The sequence below is a fragment of the Sphaerodactylus townsendi genome, linkage group LG09, assembly GCF_021028975.2.
Source record: "Sphaerodactylus townsendi isolate TG3544 linkage group LG09, MPM_Stown_v2.3, whole genome shotgun sequence".
NCBI classification, from domain to species: Eukaryota; Metazoa; Chordata; class Lepidosauria; order Squamata; family Sphaerodactylidae; genus Sphaerodactylus; species Sphaerodactylus townsendi.
Genome location: NC_059433.1, coordinates 76,455,925 through 76,468,104, shown reverse-complemented (window position 1 = coordinate 76,468,104; position 12,180 = coordinate 76,455,925). Strand labels below are relative to the sequence as shown.

At 45.3% G+C, this 12,180-nt stretch overlaps 1 long non-coding RNA gene across 1 annotated transcript; it reads right to left on the bottom strand.

The window, feature by feature from the left end:
• Nucleotides 1-1,081: 1,081 nt before the first annotated feature.
• Nucleotides 1,082-5,811, bottom strand: LOC125439142. The gene is made up of 3 exons (XR_007245486.1): nucleotides 5,614-5,811; nucleotides 2,054-4,488; nucleotides 1,082-1,855 (listed from the first exon to the last, which is right to left on the bottom strand). It is a non-coding gene; the product is annotated as an uncharacterized LOC125439142 (long non-coding RNA).
• Nucleotides 5,812-12,180: the final 6,369 nt, after the last annotated feature.

Sequence of the window (12,180 nt, the reverse complement as noted above, 5' to 3'; positions counted from 1 at the left end):
TTGGGCAAATTTCTAGGATGTTCCTGCAGGGGGTGCATTTTTGGATGTATCGGCACCAAAACTTCAGGGTATCATCTGGAGATGATGGCACCCCCCAAGCTTGGTGCAGTTCAGGGGGGCCAAAGTTATGGACCATCAAAACTGTAGCCCCCATCTCCTATTAGCTCCCATTGGAAACAATGGGGGATAGGGGCACCCCCTTTGGGAGTCCATAACTTTGGATTCCTTTAACCAAACATCACCAAACTTGGGGAGTAGCATAAGGACAGTCTCCTGATGATATGCTGAAATTTTGGTGCTGCTATGTCTAAAGATGCACCCCCTGCAGGCACCAATGTCCTGGTGCAAAAAATGTTTTGGTCATAGTGGAGTGGGCATCACGCTGTAATCCAACTCAGGTTTTGCCTATTACAGTTTTCCCCAGGGCTGCCTCTGCTTACTCTGATATGTTTTTCCTTCTTATATTTTGGAAGGGAGAAATACTCCTCTCCCCCAGGAAAGCAGGCAAACTGCCCACACAACTGCAAACGTTACTTCAGCAAAGCATATATAAGCTGTTAGTCTTTAAGGCCAAGCTAGACTCACAGCTACCAAAGCGATCAACTTGATTTGAAACATTTCAGAAGCATTAAACCAATGTTAAGGGCCAGCGTGGTGAGGTGATTAAAAGCAGTAGGACTCCAGTTTGGAGAACCAGGTCCTCTGCATGAAGTCTGATGGTTGTCCTCGGGCAAGTTGCAGTTCTCTCAGAACTCTCTTAGCCCACATGCAGCAGGGAATCGCAAACCAGCTCTGGGGCGGATTCCGATACAAAGACAGCGTGTGAAAGACACGTAATGTATTGCTTAAAACGGAGTAAAGGGCTTACAATCTTCACACCATTACTGGTTTTGGGCTCATATGAACTACTTGAATGTCACTTCTGTTATTTGAAAACCCTATGGGCTACTTATAGGTCAGCTATGATTGTGACAGTACGCATGCACACACACACACAAATGTAAGTGGTCTCTCAGTCAATATGTCATTTTTTATACACTACCTACTGCTCGGTATAGAAATCAATATTGCGTCACAACTGTTCCAGTAAATGATATTTTTTATTAAATATAGTCTTTTCCTCTAAAATATAAATATTTTAAACTAAATTCTTATAAATTTGGAGTAGCTCCATATATTCCATTCTATCATCCCCAACCAAATAACAGTCAGTTCAAAATCTGTATTTAATTTGTCTATAAATATATAATAATTTCTTTTTACAAACTAGTTATTCACTTATTCTTCATATTATAATCTGAGCACCATAAATTACATGACATACTGTGTAATTTGTTGATAACTAATAGATGAATGCTGATTATTTACAAGGAAGATCATCTTATCTATAACATTCCAGTGATTTTAAAAGAAGTATTTAAAGAAGCAGTACAATTTACATATGCATCCACTTTCCTTACCATACACAATATTCTAGATTATTTTTAATTTCTGTCATTCAAATGAAAAACGTTCCATTTGTGGTTAATTGAAGATTTAAGGGAAAATTCTTAATTCAGGCAAGGCTGTGATCGCTTAGGTTGGTAATTCTGTGTGTTCTTTAACTTTTTACAAAAGGCAGTTTAATCTAAAATACCTGCAATTCTTTAGCTGACAGACACAGAGGCTCTAATGAATTCATGGGGTGGCTCCCTTTTTTCAAAGCTGTCCTAAGTAAACGGAGAAAGGAGATCTGCTAAGAACGTACTTCTTCTCTCGGTTGAAGTGAAAGAGGAGGCCTGTGTGCACACAAAAGTTTTGTGCACTTCAAACTGTTTTAGAGGTCTCTATAAGGATAGTAGGTTTCTTAAAATACCTCAGAGTTGTATTTCTGGTTAAGGTTGTTACGCAGAAAGATTTTCGATATATTGAGATCTGTGGCTGGCATCTTCGTGAGGATCCCTCTGAAGATGCCAGCCACAGATGCAGGCGAAACATCAGGAGAGAATGCTGCTAGAACACGGCCATACAGCCCGGAAACCACACAGCACCCAAGTGATTCCTTCGACAATACCTCAGGATTACTAAAAATTGCTATAAGGGCACATGCTTGAAACCCTCTGTGGAACCGTGCTATTTTATATACCAACCCAGTTCAGAACTAGGGTATATGTAATGCTGCTTGTATTTTAACTGTGGAGGGCTAAGACGTGGGGGAGTCTGTGTGCTCCCTCGTATGACACTAAATTCTCCTGCCCATCTTCAGTACTGCTAACCATGATGGAGGCTAACCAAGTTTGTTCTTAACATGGGGTTGCTTAATCAGCTTTAAATTTTAATCGAGATGCCCCCGGCTTGTGATATTTCTCAGGCAACAGTGCGTGCAATTCTGCAGACCCTTTGGACTATGGTTTAGCGTTCAGAAATGCTGCATCTATATCAGCTCCTCTATCCACAAAGGATTTTGCCCATCAATAGCAGCTAACACTAACATGCTTACAGAACGTGAGGTGTGTCTTCGGTAAGAGAAGCAAGATCTTTTAAGGCTTGGCATGCGCACAAAAATCACAACTCTCTGTTTGATGAAGTGAACATTCATTTAACCCATCTAATTTCCAAGGAGCACAATTAAAATGAAACCAGAGAGTTCCCTTTGCCTGCCTGCCTGCAGATATCAAAGGTAGTTGTGTTCCAAAATATCTACAAGTGGATATTTATATTACCATGAGCCACTAGCTCCAGCTGCTGCTAGTCTACCCAATTGCCTTTTTAAAAATATACAGGACAGTGTTGGTGCACGCAATATTGCTTTCATATTGTGCATAAAATGACATTTCATGATAGGGAAAGAGAAGGACTACATCTAACCTCTGTCTGTAAGCCTTTCCACCTGCCCCATGAACCTTAACCCTTGAGATACCACCCCACAACTTTGTAAATTGGAGCAGAGGGCCTCTCAGTTATGCAGCCCTGTGAATCAGGACACACAGTAAGGCCAAGCTTTGCCTTTGTCTCTGTGGCTGTCCGTGCTGGGGAGGATGGTATCTGGTGTGGAGATAACCCAACAGGGGCACCTAGTGGGCCTGCCTATCAGCTCATGCTTGCTTAAGCATGCGGCCTGCAAATAAAAATCAATTGCTGCCTTCACTGTAGTTCCACCAAAGTGGTTAGCGCTGCATCGTGCATCTCAGAATTTATTACAAAAGTTATCTACTGAATAAAGCCTTTTTTTAAAAAGTCAGCTTATTTCATTCTACCAGCGGGATGAACACAGCAGCTTATGAAGCTACATGTTAGGAGTGGCTAACCTTCTGTCTATCCTAAATAAAGGCACTTAAGACACACCTTGGGTATTCCGTTGGTGGTTGCGTGGCTTAGGAATACTATCTTGTTGCTGCAGCCGGCTCTGGCCTTCCCCTCCCAACCCCAAATTATGCAGTGATACTGTGGCATTTACAGATCTTTTGGAGAAAAACAGCACGAATACTGTGAGCTTTCAAGCCATTCTCATCCTGTGTGGCTCTAGCATCTAGGCAGCTAATGATTTAGCTGGTGTACAGGTTGCAGAAAGGTGTTCTCTTCTGGCACTTTATCAAAACTGGAAGATTGCTCAGAGAAAAGATTCCGTTATACATAGCGTCTGACAATTTCATTGATCAAATCCAATACAGGTGAGTACCTAGTGTATTATAGCCTATTTACTTAGCCCTTGATCACTGTAGTAGTTTTCAAAACTTCCTAATCAAGGGACCCTAGCTACATCCCTTTATGTGCCAAAACCCTCTAAATGTTGCAGAAGAGCACGGGTGGTGTTTTTAAGGCACGCTTCATTTGTTTTGTACCAGGCTGCCAGCAGTAGCTACTTGTTTCTGTTCTTTTTGTAAAGATCTGTATCCTAGAAAGCACTCCAATACTTTTACTTTGCAGCCGCGATAGCTGTTGCACTGGAAGATAAGTGAGGACAAGCTATCTTTCAAGGAAGCATGACTTCTAATATTGATCTTCTCGAAGCTCCTGATTATCCCAAGGAATCCCCAAATCCTTTCAAACCCAGTTGAAAATCTACTATTCTGTATCACTGACAGGCACAATAATGAATCTGAAACACCGATGCAATGATTCCTTCAGCAGTTTGCCATTATTCATAGTGATCTATGTTGTGTCTCCCCCATTCACGTCCCCACTGCAAATCAAAATTAGTTGAAGTGAATGTTCTTGCGCTCTCGGGTTTCCCTTGATTATTCTTATTTCTTCTGCACTTTGTTCTCGTAACTGTCCCAACACAAGCAAAGTTCCTGCACGCAGCGGTTACATATGTTGGGTGCAGCCACGCTTGTGGCCAGACTGCCTGTTGCCATTCTGATTAGCCTTTTGTTCCTGTTTTCTTTTGTGCAAACAAAAATCGATGGACAGAGTTTATGCTACCAGACCAAGTCTCGTAATCTTGGCTGAAAGGAATGAATGGATGATGAACACAATTGGCTTTGGACAAGAGTGAAGATCCAGTTGCTGAAAATAAGAGGCAGAGAGAGGAAATGAGATGTGAGTGAACTAAGCTTAAAACCACACGAGGAAGAGAAATTAGCAGTTTTTTAAAGAAAAGCCCTGGTCAAATTGCTTGCATGCAGCTCCTAAGACTACACATATGAGAGCTTTTCTCCCTGTCCCTCTGGTACTGGAGGCTGTGAGAATCATAGCCCGCCTCTCATACCTGACAGCTGATTACTTAATTTTCTAATATTAACTGCTCCAGTAGTTGAAATGGCTGCTAGAACTACAGAGGCATCCCTGTAAGTTTCTTCACAGCCAAGCAGGGGTGTACTGCCCAGGGGGACATATGGGGTCAAATGTCCCTGGGTGGCAGCCATTCATTCATTCATTCATTCATTCATTCATTCATTCATTCATTCATTCATTCATTCATTCATTCATTCATTCATTCATTCAGCTCTCATTCGATAGCAGAGAAAATACCATCCCCAAAGGGGCTCTTAGAAGGGCTCACCATAATCCTAAACAACCATATAACAATTTAGGGAACCCAAAAGGATTTAGTCATGGGGGCGGGGGGGGGGGATCACTCCTCACCCCTCCTCCTCCCCCACCCCTAGGTCCATACACTGGCTTCAAGACCTGGTGGGAAAAAATGTTGTTTAGTTATGGTGGGGAAGGGCGGTTGCCCATACGATGAGTGTGTGTGTGAAAACTCAGATTTTGCACTGGGCTACATTTCTAGATACGCCTCTGCAGCCAAGTACCATCATCTGATGAGTCTTTCATTACAAGTCCTTCTGTCTGCTCCATCTGAGATTAGATCACTAGGACTGTGTCTGGGTTAGTGATTAAGAAATAAGGAAAGAACAGAAGGGAGGGTCAATTCTTTTTAGCTTGACACAGAAATTTAATTTCTTCAGTGCACAAGCGGCACGTGATCCTGAGTATTTTCAGCCATTTCCTGAGAGGTAAGTTACCTTGGCATTAAATCTGCCCTTCCAATTCTTAAACTGCCTGACTCAAAACATAGCTGTGCCATGCCGAGGGTCCCAAGACCAGATTCTTTCAGTGAACATGTTAATTTGGCTGATAACCATTGGCAATAATCCATGCTTAAGCTCCATTGTGAAAACAACTTACAACTTCGCCTTCCTTTCCTCCAAAGTCTAGATAAAGCATCCGTAATCCTCAATATCCCAGGACATTTTAGCTTCGTATATGAAACCGTACAACGGTTTTAAAAGGGCACCATCTTTCGGCAGTTCCATTATGCAGAGAGAATCCGCGGGTCAAGTAAATTTGATGGCAACAAACGGCACTCTTGATTCTTGTAGGTACAAGCTGAAAACGGGCAACATAAAGGAGAGTGGATTTAAAAACAAGTCATAAATAGAAGAAGAAGAGTTTGGATTTATACCCCACCTTTCTCCTGGAGCAGCAGTGGTGTAGTGGTTAAGAGCAGGTATTTGTCTGGAGGGAACCAGGTTTGATTCCTGGCTCTGCCGCTTTGAAAGGCGGTGGAGGCTTATCTGGTGAAACCAGATATTTGTGCACTCAAGCCAGTTCTAGTTGTAAGTGACCTAGCTACTCCACAGTTCTTTACGCCTTTCGAACTCACCGACTCACAGGGTGTTTGTCGAGGGGTGAAAGGAAAGGGCGAAGCCCCTTTCAGTCTCCTCTACAGGAGAGAAAGGTGGATATAAATCCAGCTCCTCCCAAGTTAAGAGACTCAAGGGTGGCATTTACAGGCTCCTTTCCCTTCCTCTCCCCACAACAGACACCTTGTGATGTAGGTGGGGCTGGGAGAGTTCGGAAGAACTGTGACTCAGCCAAGGTCACCCAGCAGGAATGCAGGAGTGCCGAAACACATCTGGTTCACCAGATAAGCCTCTGCCAATGGAGAAGCAGCAGCGCGGTGGGAATCAAACCCGTTCTTCCAGGATTAGAAGCCACTCTGTTTTAACCACATTACACCACCTGGATAGGAGGCTGATCCTTTTTGACAGGTACTGGAGGTGGTTTGGCTCCGGTGGGAGCTCTTCCCTGCACCAGATAGCACCAGTCATTCTTCCTTCCTCGCTGCTGAATGGAGGATGGGAAATGATGCCATCTCCCTTGGAAAAGGGTTACAACCGTGCAATCCCAGCCTCGCTATGAGCTACAATGAATCAAGATCTTTACGTTTAGTAAGATCACACCAACCTGTCCATCCATTTGTCTTTCTACCTAGCATTTTCTGTATTTCCTGCAGGCAGGTTCAGGGTGGTGCGCCTTCCACATTTTATGTCCCCAACAATCCTCTGCAAAGATGAAGCTGAGAAATTGTTTGGCCCAAGGTAACCCACCCAAGTGAGCTTCATACCTTCCTCTTTTTTAAAAAGAAAGCAAGGTGCTTTACTACCATCGGATCCTCTGAAGATGCCAGCCACAGATGCAGGCGAAACATCAGGAGAAAATGCTACTGGAACACGGCCCTACAGCCCAGAAACCCCACAAAACCCCAGTGATTCTGGCTGTGAAAGCCTTCAACAATACAAGGTGCTAGTCCTCATGGCTTTGGGCCCATGGCTATGATCTTGGAAGCCACAGAACAAAATGGGATTCCCAGAGGCTGAAAGCGGGGCCTCAGCCCCTTCCTGTAACTAACAGAAACTCTTTAGGCAACTCAGAATAAATGCCCATAAGCACTTGCAGTTAATCATAATCTATACAGTTTTATGATCCAGAGTTTCATTTGACCTGTTTGCTTTCAGGCACAAGTCGAAATGCTTCAGCAGTTCAGGGCTGAGGATGTAAAAGCTATTTACTCTTGTATGGGACTGTTCACTCAGATAACCCACAAGGGCCCTTTTCTGTGCATTCCCGTCTTCTCAAAAAGGAGTGACTTCTTTCCCCTTTAGAAGCTCCGTGATATATGGATCTTGTGCAGTGGAATTGTTTAAATCAGTTGCTTAAGGGACATAAGTACTGAAATATATGTTGCCCCTGCCAGCGAAACCTTAGGGTTGCTATCATTCATCCAAAAGGGTATTACCCTCAGGCCAATTAATTCAAAGCACCCGAGTTTCCCAGAGAGTAGGCAGCGGCACCTTCTTCTGCGGCCTCTCCTCAGCTCTTGCTCCTGAACATCTTCTTCAGTTTCAGGCAAACCCTGGAGTTAAATCATTTTTATTTTCTCAGGCTTTCAATGGACCCTGTTGGTTTGTTGTGATTTTGTGTATATTTTCCCTCTTCCCTTAGGCAATGTTTTTCTTTGGCTTTGCTCCATCGGTTCTTGTGAATACTGAGGAACGGCCAATTTTTTTTTTTTAAACTCACGACTGAACTGGAGAGTAGGAATAGAAAGTAGCTGCTGGAGAACTCTGCCAGGGCCTTTCTGCTTTTACCACCTCAGTCGCTATCGCGGATTGGTCAGCTTCTTGCTAAGTGGTTGTGGCAGCCCTGCACCATGCCAAGTGGGTCCACTGTGAAAGGTCTCACCGCCTCGCCTACCGCCCTAAAGAGGTGGTCTCTATCCCCAGCCGCTATTCCCTGTGCGAGTAGCTAAGGTTGAACGTCCATCCCGGCTGCGTGGGAGCCTCTTTCCTGACCTGAATGCACTAACCTGAAGGGGGGAAATGAAGCAAGCAGTTAACTGCCTGCCCGGGGGAGGGGATCATCAGAGTGAAGAAGGAGGAAGGGGTGGAGTTTGGATTTATACCCCCACCCCTTTCCTATAAAGCAGTGGTTCTCTGTACTCAGCTCAGAGCTCCTTTGGGGTCGTGAATCTTAACGATTCTTTCACAGGGTCACCTTAAGACTCTCTGCATCAGTGTTCTCCATCTGTAAAATGGATAAATGTTAGGGTTGGGGGTCACCACAATATTAAAGGGTCACGGCATTAGGAAGGTTGAGAACCACTGCTGTAAGGAGATTCGGGGTGGTTTACAAGCTCCTTTCCCTTCCTCTCCCCACAACAGACACCTTGAGAGGTAGGTGGGGCTAAGAGACTTCGGAAGAACTGTGACTAGCCCAAGGTCACCCAGCAGGAATGTAGGAGTACAGAAACACATCTGGTTCATCAGGTAAGCCACTCAGGTAGAGGAGTGAGGAATCAAACCCAGTTCTCCAGATTAGAATCCACCTGCTCTTAACCACTACACCACGCTGAACAGAAGTGGGAAGCCAGAAGAGGCTCTGAATCTGGGTTTGTTTTTCAGTAGTTGGCAATTAAGAAGTCCCTGGGCCAAATCTTCCTCCAGATCCCATCAGGCTCCAGCAGCCAACCTGGAAGCCAAAGATGGAGGATGTGGTAGGATATAAAGGACATGGGACTGTACTATATTCCCTTCTCAAAAGAACCTTCAGCTAAGCTTCCATGTGGCTTACCACTGAACATCTGGGCACACAAGATGGATCTCCACGTCAAAATACGATGCTAAAGACAGTGACACTTCATCATCAGTCTGGGCTTCCAACATGACCTCATCAATAATTAAAACAAATCAGGGTACAACTAAGCCACAGGATTAATATGGACCTATTTGCCTAGCAGTTTTCAATGGGTTTTAGGAATGGTGTGTGTAGAAGGGTTCCTTGAGGGTGGCTACTGGGGGTCTCAAATTGCTGGCATGGAATAGAGTATGGCTTCTCCGCGATAGTGCTGCTCTTCACCTGTAGCATAGAGTTGCAGGGGATGTTTGAGTACTTAATACTAGAATCGTTGGGTGCCGGTTTCAGTGAATTCACTCCCACCCGTGACACAGGATGCTCCTGCAGGAAGCTTAATAGACGGATTAAAATGTCAGGCAACCGTTACGTTCCTACCAATTGGATTACGCAACTTTGTCGCCATACATATGCTGCAGCCGTGGATCTCCCACTGTCACATGCAAATCACGGTAAATTGCACTCCCTTTAACACAATAACGCAAATGGTTCCAATCTCCGGACATTCCACAGTATATATACTCCATTTGTTTCACTTCTCACCATCGTAGATCCTGAAGACACCAACCACAGATGCAGGCAAAACGTCAGGAGAAAATGCTACTGGAACATGACCATACAGCTTGGAAAATCCACAACACCCTAGACGTTAGGAGTGTTTTAAAATAGACAGAGCTTCCAGGAACTGAATGTATGGTATGACCCAGAATGAGTCCCAGGATCCTTTGCAGAGTAATGGGTTCAAGGTGAAGGAAAAGAGATTCCAACTGAACATCAGGAAAAACTTCCTGACAGTAAAGGCTGTTTGACAATGGAATGTGGTGGAGTCTCCTTTGGAGGCTGGATGGCCATCTATCGGGAGTGCTTTTGATTGGCGTATCCGCCAGGTTGGACTTGATGCGGGTCTCCTGGGGCTTCTTCCAACTCGACCCAATATCGTCTCTACGCTTAAGCTTCCAGATCTGATGAATCACAGTTTGCGAACCGCGCCGCCAGATGTTTCAGGAATCTCCATCAGCTCACTCGGGGCATGGCCAATTGGCCATGCTGACAGAGGCTGATGGGAATTGTAGTTCCCGAACATCTCGAGAGCCGCAGGTTCCCTACCCTGGCCTGTCCCGTCTAAACCTTCTCGAATATCTCAAACAAAACGAACCTCCATATGCCAGCAGAGGGTGCAGGAGAGCTGCTCATCAGAAATAATCCTCCCCTTTGGTCAGCCTGCCCATACCACCAGCGGTTCTTCAGTCCCTCAGAGATTTGAAACGCTCATGAAACATATTTTGTTCAGCAGTTCTCATCCTTAGCAAAGCCTCGCCTTCTTAATTCTTGCCGTCCTATCCAGCGCCCGCCAGCAGAACTTCTTCTTAGATAATTTTTTTTAAATCCGTTTGTATCTCCGCAAATCGTCGCCTTCAAAAAAAAAGAACCCTTTTCATTCAGTCAGATGGGTGAGTGCGACTTCAAAGGTCTCTTCTGCAATACGCGAATACCAAACCACTTTCACAATCCGTTTGCAAGTGGATTTTCGCTACCCACAGCTCAAAGAGCACTGAAAGCAGTTTGAAAGTGCATTATTCTGCATGGGCAGAATGAGCCAAAGTGTCCTTTTGGCCTCCATTAAACTGATGAAATCCGAGTTTAGAGGCCTAGGGCTATATCCAGGAAATCACCCTAATCCAGACAGGCCAACCTACCCACAGTTACCACACAATTCCGTAGCACATGCAGAAATTAAAACAAAACTTTAAAAGTCCCTTGGAACCTCTTATCCACCGTGGTCAAGAAACCCAGTTGTATTATGCGTTATTATTAACTAGCAGTAAAGGAATACAGCGGGCTCTAGAAAGGGTGGGGTGAGGGGCAGGTGGGGATTGGGTGGGCCGGAACTGCGGCCCGCCCACCAGGGTAGGCACCGCCCATGGTGCTGCAGCGTTTTGCGCTGCTGCCCCGTCGGCCTCGGGAGAGTATGTTTAAGAGTGCCCAGTCAATAAAGAGGGCGCTAGTCTACGCTTCCCTCGTAACAAGACATCCCTTGAAAATAAGATGTGGTAGATGTTTTCTTGCTGAAGTGCTAAATATAAAAGCATCCCCCCTAGTAAGACGAAGTGTTTTTTCTATGGAAGCATGCCCATCGAACAGAAACAACACCAGCACATGCAGCTTGGAGCGAAAATATGACACATCCCCTGAAAATAAAGCATACATCTTTGGGAGCAAAATTAATATAAGACACTGGTCATATTTTCAAAGAAACACGGGTAATACCGCCTGCTGGCCCCGGGTTTCTGGGCGGGGACTTGGCACGCTGGTGCCAGGCCAGGCGGGAGGGCACTTTGCCACAGCCCTGCCAGAGAGGGAAAAGAGAGCAGGGGACTGGATGGAACGTGTGGTGATTGGTTAGCAGTGAGTCGTCGCCACGTGTTCCAAGCTTAGCAAATTATGTCTTAGGATAGTAGTATTATGATACTACTGTCAAAGATGAAGGTAGTAACACCAGGTCCAATAAACAGCAAAGCATTCGCCTAGAGAGAGAGGTTACATCGAACGTTCGGTAGTCGTATGGTGAATTGCCCGTTCTGACCAGCAGCAGCTTTCCAGGGGTCGAGCAGATTGTGCTCACACTCTCCCTCTCTTGCTCAGATCTCTCTCTGATGCAAACAGGTACACGCCTGAGGCATCACAATCACGATTTTGGGAGCTTGTTATTCCCAGCTGGTTGTCCTCAGATAACCCTCCAGCCTGTCCAAACTAGTGCAGAGCGTTGGGAGTCCCGGCCACACACCCTCACAAAAACGGCTCTGAGGTCATTAGCAGCTTCCACGCTAGCTTCACCCTCGTGTCGCACCCTTGGGACGGAAGAACCCTTGTGCTGTTTGGTCCCAGCCCAGGAATTCTGCATTTGGTGGAAGGTTACCCTCAGCTACCCCCGTCTGTGCATCTCTCCATTTGTCCCTCTTCTCTGCTATGCGAGAAATGCTTTGCCTAATGACAGCTTGGCAGTCATCACTGTGTGTGGATGGCGTTAGTAATCTGAGAAAGGGCCCTCAGACACCTGGTGCTGGGGGTGGGTGGGGAACGCAAGACTGGAAAGAGTCAACGCCTCATATGACCAGCCTGTGTTTTATTCGTCATTCGACCTACCATACATTGTGCTTTTGCCAGCATAGTGTAGTGGTTAAGAGCAGATGCACTCTAATCTGGAGGACTAGGTTTGATTCATGGTTCCTCCACCTGAGTAGCGGAGGCTAATCTGGTTCACCAGATGTGTTTCCGCAC